The sequence below is a fragment of the Rattus norvegicus genome, chromosome 7, assembly GCF_036323735.1.
Source record: "Rattus norvegicus strain BN/NHsdMcwi chromosome 7, GRCr8, whole genome shotgun sequence".
NCBI lineage: Eukaryota > Metazoa > Chordata > Mammalia > Rodentia > Muridae > Rattus > Rattus norvegicus.
The window spans coordinates 94,161,959-94,169,833 of record NC_086025.1 but is presented as its reverse complement, the minus strand read 5'-3'; the positions used below and the strand labels follow the sequence as shown (position 1 = coordinate 94,169,833).

At 41.3% G+C, this 7,875-nt stretch overlaps 1 non-coding gene across 1 annotated transcript; it reads left to right on the top strand.

Annotated features, from left to right (window-relative positions):
- The first annotated feature begins 6,754 nt into the window (after positions 1-6,754).
- On the top strand, positions 6,755-6,886 carry LOC120093988 (small nucleolar RNA SNORA17). Its single transcript, XR_005487693.1, has one exon. It is a non-coding gene; the product is annotated as a small nucleolar RNA SNORA17 (small nucleolar RNA).
- The last annotated feature ends 989 nt before the right edge of the window (positions 6,887-7,875 follow it).

Sequence of the window (7,875 nt, the reverse complement as noted above, 5' to 3'; positions counted from 1 at the left end):
TGTGTATCTCAGTATCCAGAAAATAAGTTGATTTTCATTCTTTTTTTCTATTGTGAAACTATAAAGTAATTGCCTCCTTTACATTTGAGATAGCTTGCTAGTTATAAGGGAAGGCTATTTGGTGACATCAGGGTTCTCTATGAATGGTCACTCAATTTGAATATATCTTCGTCTCACAGGTCCCAGAGAGGAGGAAGGCAGCTATTTACCTTATCAGGGAAGTGACTAGAAGCCAGACTTATTTTGTATTTTTTTCAAAGTTATTAACATGAAGAAACTGAACACAAGCCCTTGTGTCTTTTGATGGGCTCAGGCTCCCAGGTACACCTATGCCCACACTGTCGTGGGCACCATTCTCTCAGCACTTCTTTCTGGTGCTGTCCTCCAGTCTTGTTATCAGACTCTTCTCCACACTGGTTGTTGCCATTTGGGGCCTTCAAGGCTTTTTTTTTTTTGTTCTTTTTTTCAGAGCTGGGGATCGAACCCAGGGCCTTGCGCTTCCTAGGCAAGCACTCTACCACTGAGCTAAATCCCCAACCCCCCTTCAAGGCTTTTTAACTCCTCATATCATGCCTTTCCGCTCCTTTCTTAAATACATTTTTAAATTTATTGAAGTATAACTACTTTATGGCAAAAATTACTCCTTACAGAGCTTAAAGTTTTTTGAGTGACATCCAACTCAAAAATCAAGATACAAGTCCCAAGCTAGCGAGATGGCTCAGAGGGTAGAGGGGCTAGCTGTGAGGGCATGGCAACCTGTATTTGATCGCCAGAGTACATACAAATGTAGGACACAACGTTGTTCACTGACCTCCACGTGTGCACTTGTAGCAGTGCATATGTGCATACACATCATGCCCACTCTGAGATATGCACTTGCTGTGACAGCATGAAAACCTGACTTCATATATCAGCATCTATCAACAGCCAGGCATGGATGTGCATGACCGCAGGGCCATTGGGCAGCGTCAGAGGCAAAAGGATAGCTGGGAATTTATCTCCAGGGAGAGATTATAGAGGTGTTCAGCCATATCCCTCTCAGCTCTAATCATTTGTATTTCCTTAAACTTGGAGCTAGGCTGACAGCAAGGAAACTCTGCTATCCTCTGGTCTTCCCCTTCCCCCCACAGTATTGGAGTTCCAGAAGAAGAAGCTCACTGCTGGCTTTTGAATATGGTTGGTGGGGATTTGAACTTAAGTCCTCATGCTTACATACCAAGCACTTTTTTTTAAATTAACTTGAGTATTTCTTATTTACATTTTAATGTTATTCCCTTTCCCGGTTGGGCCAACATCCCCCTAACCCCTCCCCCTCCCCTTCTATGTGGGTGTTCCCCTCCCCATCCTCCCCCCATTACCACCCTCCCTCCAACAATCACGTTCACTGGGGGTTCAGTCTTAGCAGGACCAAGGGCTTCCCCTTCCACTGGTGCTCTTACTAGGCTATTCATTGCTACCTATGAGGTTGGAGCCCAGGGTCAGTCCATGTATAGTCTTTCATACCAAGCACTCTTAACCAACCCCCTGTTAGGATTTTAACTGGGCTTGAGCTGAACCAGTAAGGTAGAGAGATTTTTTTGATCCATGAGCACAAAATCTTTCTCCACTTGTCACTTGGTTCTTCTTTAGTTTATACTATCAAAGTTTTTACAGCTTTTAACACACATGCACACACAGACACACATAGACACACATACACACACACATGGACACACACACAGACACACACACAGACACACATACAGACACACACACACATGCGTGAGCACACATACACAAATGAAATAAAAAATTAGGATTAATCCTAAATACTTTGTTTTTAATGTTGTTGGTAAACACTATCATTTCTTAATAATTTTTCTGGGTACAAGCTAATATGTTTGCTATAAATTCTAAATTTATTCTTCAATTATTTATTGCTACAATAAGTATTGATTTTGTGAATTGAATTCATATCCTATGATCTTTCTAAACTCACATTTTAGTTCTAGTAAAATTTTAGCATATTGTACTATTTGCATAGAAAATCTTGTAATTGCACCTACCTAAAGGGATTTTTTTTTTGTTTCCCTGTTCTACCCTGAGCATTTTTCCCTTTCTCTTACCTTATTTAAGAATTTTATGTTTTGCAAGACCATGAATGAAACCTATTGCCTCATGCTCTCTAGTTAAGCTGCAACCTAATTACCCTCTTCCTTTTACCTCACCATCCTGGTCAGGCATTCCAGGGAGATGAGGTAATGACATGGAGAAACAACAGACACATCTTCCGTTTGCTTGCTTTGAGAGAAAGCTATCTCAGCCATTCTCCACTTAATGTATTGGCCACAGCAGTGTACCAGATGACTTCAATCAAATTTAGGGATTTGCCTCCTTCGCTGGTATACATTTAACCTGTGCTAATGGTCATCGGATTTGAGGTTTTGAATGGTAATACTGTGAATTACACTAGTTTAATTTCTTAAAAATTTTCTTTTTGAAGTTATAATTCATATGCCATGCATTCTATCCATTTAAATGGTCAGAGTCTGTCTTATATATCCACGTATATGTATATTCATCAACATTAAATTTCATGGTACTTTTTTCTTTCAAAACAAAAATCTTTTCTTTAGTCTTTATCTCTGCATTTACCCATCTCCCGAGCCAGAGTTACCACACTCTATCTCTTCCTTCTATAGTTTTGTCCATCCTTGACATTTCTAGAACTAGAAACAAATATTGCACAGCAATGCTCTACTCCTTTGTGCAGCAAGACATACTTTGTTTTGTGGCATTGATTGGTATTTGGTGGTATGAATATATGACACAATAATTTATATAATAAACATCGGCTTATTAGTCAGTCAGGGAGCTTTTGCATTTTTTTCTCTATCTCTTAACTTTTCTGAATATACCTAGTATGAATCACCACACACTAGCTTCTGTGGACATGTTTTTGGTACATACCTACAAGTGTCTTCTTGCTGGAATGTGTGGGAACTCTACATTTATGAGAATTTGCCAGACTCTGTGGCAAAATAGACAACTTGACAACCCATCACTCACCACATTAGATGACGTGGGATATTACCATATTTACCAATTACTCATTTGCCATTACTCATATTTACCAATACTTGCTCTTACTTGACATTGGGAGATCTAGAAAGATTTCTTAGTTTGCTTAGTCGACTTGAAAGACTATCTTAGATGTTTTAGATTCACATTCCTGTGAAGACTTTTGATGTTGGGCATCTTTTAATAGATTAACTGGCCTTTAGTGTATCTTTGTTAAAAATCATTTGCCTCTTTTTAAGCTGGAGTATCTTTTTACTACGAGTTAAGAGTGTGTAATGTGTATTTTGAATTCCAGTCCTTTATTAGAGAAAGTATGTAAAATATTCTCTCCTGTTCTGTGTTTTCATATGTTTTGAAACTTTTTTGATGGTGTCCTTTGGAACACAAGGGATTTTAGCTTTTATGAAGTCTCCTGCCTTTATGTCTGGCTTGTGATCTTAGCTTCATGTCTAAGAATCTGTTGCCAGGTCTGACTTGGTGTTGATTTACCCCTGGGTTTTCTTCTAACAACTTTGCAGTTTTAGGTTTTACATTTATGCCTTTGATCCATTTTGAGTTAATTTGGGAGAGAGGGAAACCCAGCCTCACCCTTTCTGATGTGACTATTTGATGACCCAGAACTCTTTGTTGAGAATAGTTTCCCACTAAGTGGTCTTGACACTTTTGCCAAAAATCATTATCTATAACACATTGTTTTATCTCTGAGTTCTTAATGGTACTCTCTGTGGCTATCCTTAAACAACACATTAGTCCTTTGATTGCTAACGCTTTGTTGGAGGTTTTCAACTGGAAATGTGTGAACTTTTCTACTTTGTTCTTTCTCAGAACTGTTTTGAAGAACCATGCCAGTTTATTTGCTGATACTTTAAATTTTATAAAAGAACATTAACTTCTTTTCTCCTTCCTTCCTTCCTTCCTTCCTTCCTTCCCCCCTTCCTTCCTTCCTTCCTTCCCCCCTTCCTTCCTTCCTTCCTTCCCCCCTTCCTTCCTTCCTTCCTTCCTCCCCCATTCTCTCTCTTGCTCCAATCTTTATCTAAGACAGTCTCATTGTATGGCCCTGACTAGCCTGTGACTCACTATGTACACCAGGCTCAGCTTTAACTCACAGAGATCCTTCTACTTCTGCTTCTCCAGTGCTAGGATTAAAGCCATGCTCCACAAACACCCAGCATGAACATTTATTTCTATAAGCAAGTCAGCTGGGGAGGTGAGGAGATGACTCAATGGATACAGCACATGCCTTGCAAGCAGGGAGACTGGAGATAGGGTCCCCAGAGGATCTATAAAGTTAGATATAGTGGGTAAAAACCCCACTTAATCCCAGTGGTCCTTCACTTTGTCAGGAGAATACCATGAGTTCATAGACCAGCTAACACCGGTTACACAGTACTGAACATCAAAAGACTCACTCTCAAACAAGGTGGAAATGAGGGTGCTAAGGCCTGCACACATGTTCACGTGTGAATACATGAATACCCCACTCGACAACACACACAGTCAGCTGAGATTCTAAAGGGTGGGGGAGGGAGATGCACTGAATCGGTAGATCTCTTTGGACAGCTCTGACATCGTAATCAATTTTAAGCCTCTGGATATGTGAAGCCAGGAGCTCTTCCCATTGTCTTAGAGCATCTTAAGTTTATTTTTTAAACTTAGCTTTAAGACTAAGCTGCAGCATTATCTGTCATAAAGTAGGTACTATTGGTCCTGTGCACAGCACTGCCTCTTTTCATTAGGCTTTCTGTGGCCAGTTGTGTCTCCAAGGTAGAACAGACTGCTGTTGCTTTAGTTGAGCACCAGATGAGGTACTTGGCTTGCACTGAGGGGCTCATATTGAATGAAAATTATGCTTCTCTCTACTCTTTTTTTTTTTTGGTTCTTTTTTTCGGAACTGGAGACCGAACCCAGGGCCTTGTGCTTCCTAGGCAAGCGCTCTACCACTGAGCTAAATCCCCAACCCCGCTTCTCTCTATTCTTTGGATCAGCTTGTAGAACCGAATGTGGGCAGATTAAATCAATGTACATATGATACAGCTCACTATAAAATACTTGCTCGAACAATTTTGTTTTCACGAGCCAACAGGAATAGACAGGAGTAAAAATAAACACCGGTGCCAGATTACAGACTTCCTGATCAGCACATGTTGATAGGAAACTAATGTGCATGTATTGAAGTAGCAGAAGACGATGTGTTCTGAGGTCTCTCTGAAAGCAAGTTAACATGGCGACGCAAGCTAATGAATCAGCAATATTCAACACGGTAGCACTTCCAAGGGTGAGTGTATGTTGAAGCTTGTATAAAATGATTACATTTAAAAGTTAAACCCTAAGTCTCAATGTAATAGGTTGGTTGTCTCCGAGGCTTACTCTAGAAGGAGACAAAGACACAGCAATAATAAAACAGCAACACAACAACAACATTTGATGTAACTAGTAATGTCTTTTTACCATGCACAAAGACCTGTTCTGTATGTTTTAAGCATGCTAATTAATTTGATATTATTCTCTTCATTCAGCAAATGCTTACTGTTCATTTTTTTCTGAGTCAGGCATTATTTTAGATCATTCATATTCAAGAAGGAGAGACTTTGCACCCTGGAAACATTTGAGGCAATTTTGAAATACTTAGCATGTTATAACTGTGAAGTTGCTATTGTCTTTGAGTGGGTGGTGGTCAAAAATGTCCTTCAGTGCACAGGACAATACCCTGTAACAAAGAACTTCCCTGCTCCAAATATCAGTGAGAAGACAGAGAAACTCTGTCTGGGCTATAGATACACAACAATAAAGAAAACAGGAAAAATGTGTGCTTTCATGGAATTTATTCTAGCAGACTAAAACAAAATATTTAAATAATAAAGATTTCTCATTTATATTAGAAAGTGGTATGATTTTTAAATTAGGAGGATAAGTATTAGATACATAAACATCTAGCCATTGAATGGTATAACATGCTTGTCTTCCAAAGAAAGAAAAAGAAAAAAGGTCATCAGGTTCTCTCCCGTCGGGAATGACATCTTTTAGTCTAAATTTCCATTGCCTGGATAGAAGCTTAGAGAGAGAGAGAGAGAGAGAGAGAGAGAGAGAGAGAGAGAGAGAGAGAGAGAGGCAGAGGCAGAGACAAACAGACACAGAGAGAATCTGCTCCTAGTGAAGTCTTGGGATAAATATTTTTATGTGCCCAGTGCCTGGCAGTTAATGTTATATCTGTCAACTTTGTCTTGATGGGTTCTTAAAGCCAACAACAATGTAGAGATCAAAGAAAAGAAAAGGTAGGAAATTTTCACCTGCAGGTAATTTAGAAGATAGTCGTGTGTGTGTGTGTGTGTGTGTGTGTGTGTGTGTGTGTGTGTGTGGGTGGGTGTGTGTATCACATTAGAAAGGTCACTGAGTTTGGAGTCTGAAGGTTTCATTGAAACAGAGCCTCTCACCCTCTTGATGCACAGTGGTACCAACATAGATTTTTTTTTTCTAAGTATGTGCTGAGTAAGTGTGATAACATGCACATAACCATTATATACATGGTGCGGCCGTTTCCCCTTAAATGCTAGCTTCCTTTTGTGGATATTGTTAGTTAATGGGTCTAGGGTTTCAGCCTATGAGAAGAAAAGTTCTGGAAATAGGTAGTGGCAATGGCTGTACAAAAACGTGATCTCATTCAATGCAACTAAATGTGACATTCCAAAATGATTGACCTATCTCAGGAAGCATTGCAGATATGGCTGCTGTGTCATATGTGCCTTGATAGGTGGCAGAGAGGAGGGAGGCTATATCTAAATTTAGTGTTCTGACCTATGAAGTTCGGAATGATTAGTAGCTTACCATCCCCTGAAAAAAGTAAGCCTGAGACAACCAGTGCTGCCCACGCCCATTTGATTCCCAGGACCAGGAACAAGCTTAAAGTTAGAATAACCTTCCTGGGCCTGAGGACTTTGGACTGGAGTGAGGCCAAGACTGACAATCCTTGCATAGGACCACTCAGCTGGGCCATATGAGGAGGGAGCAGAGATGACCACCAGACTAGCACCATGTGGCTTAGATAGGAAACTAGCTTGAGATCATCACCAGTCAGGTCCCTAGGGATACAGACCATGCCTAACATGACTTCTGAACAATACCATAATGTATGAGTAGGGCATAGCATTCCTGAGACCACCCCTGAGATGACCCCAGACACCCAGAGAGCCACAAAGCATAACAAAGAGGAGCAACTAAGTGGTGGAGAAATGAGAGGAGAAAGAGAAGCAGATGGATGTGGGCACAGTGAAGAGAGGCAGAACTGGAGACTCGAGGGTAGTGAAGAACAGAGAGTGATGTGAGTAGATGGGGAGACCACCTAGGATCATGGTGGGGTCCTGGCCTGTGCTGCCACTGGGGGCCATGAGTCTGTGGCCCTGCAGAAGCAGATATAGGTTACCACCAAAGGTCAGGTCTGGTCCCTGGTCTGAGCTGATGCCCAGGGACATGTTGATGCCTGTTGATTTCTGAAGGCTGGGCAGAACTGGCTCTACCCTCACCCAGGCATCGTAGGAGATCTGGCTCTTGGGACACGAGAGCAGAAACACTGCTGAGCAGACACTAGCCATTTGTAGTACTTGGTACAGCAGACTCCACACATTACAGCAGTTGCTGGTGAGGCAACCCCAAGGATAGGAGCATGGGAGCACCTGGCCCTACTACCTGCCTCCTGTGCAGCTATGTCTGTGAGGGGAGAGATCCCCTTTCTTCCCCTTTGCCCTTGCCACTGGTTGTAGGCAGAAGAGTTGACCTTGATGGGGTCATGAGAGCAGGAGAGCTCTCTTTGCCCTTCATCTG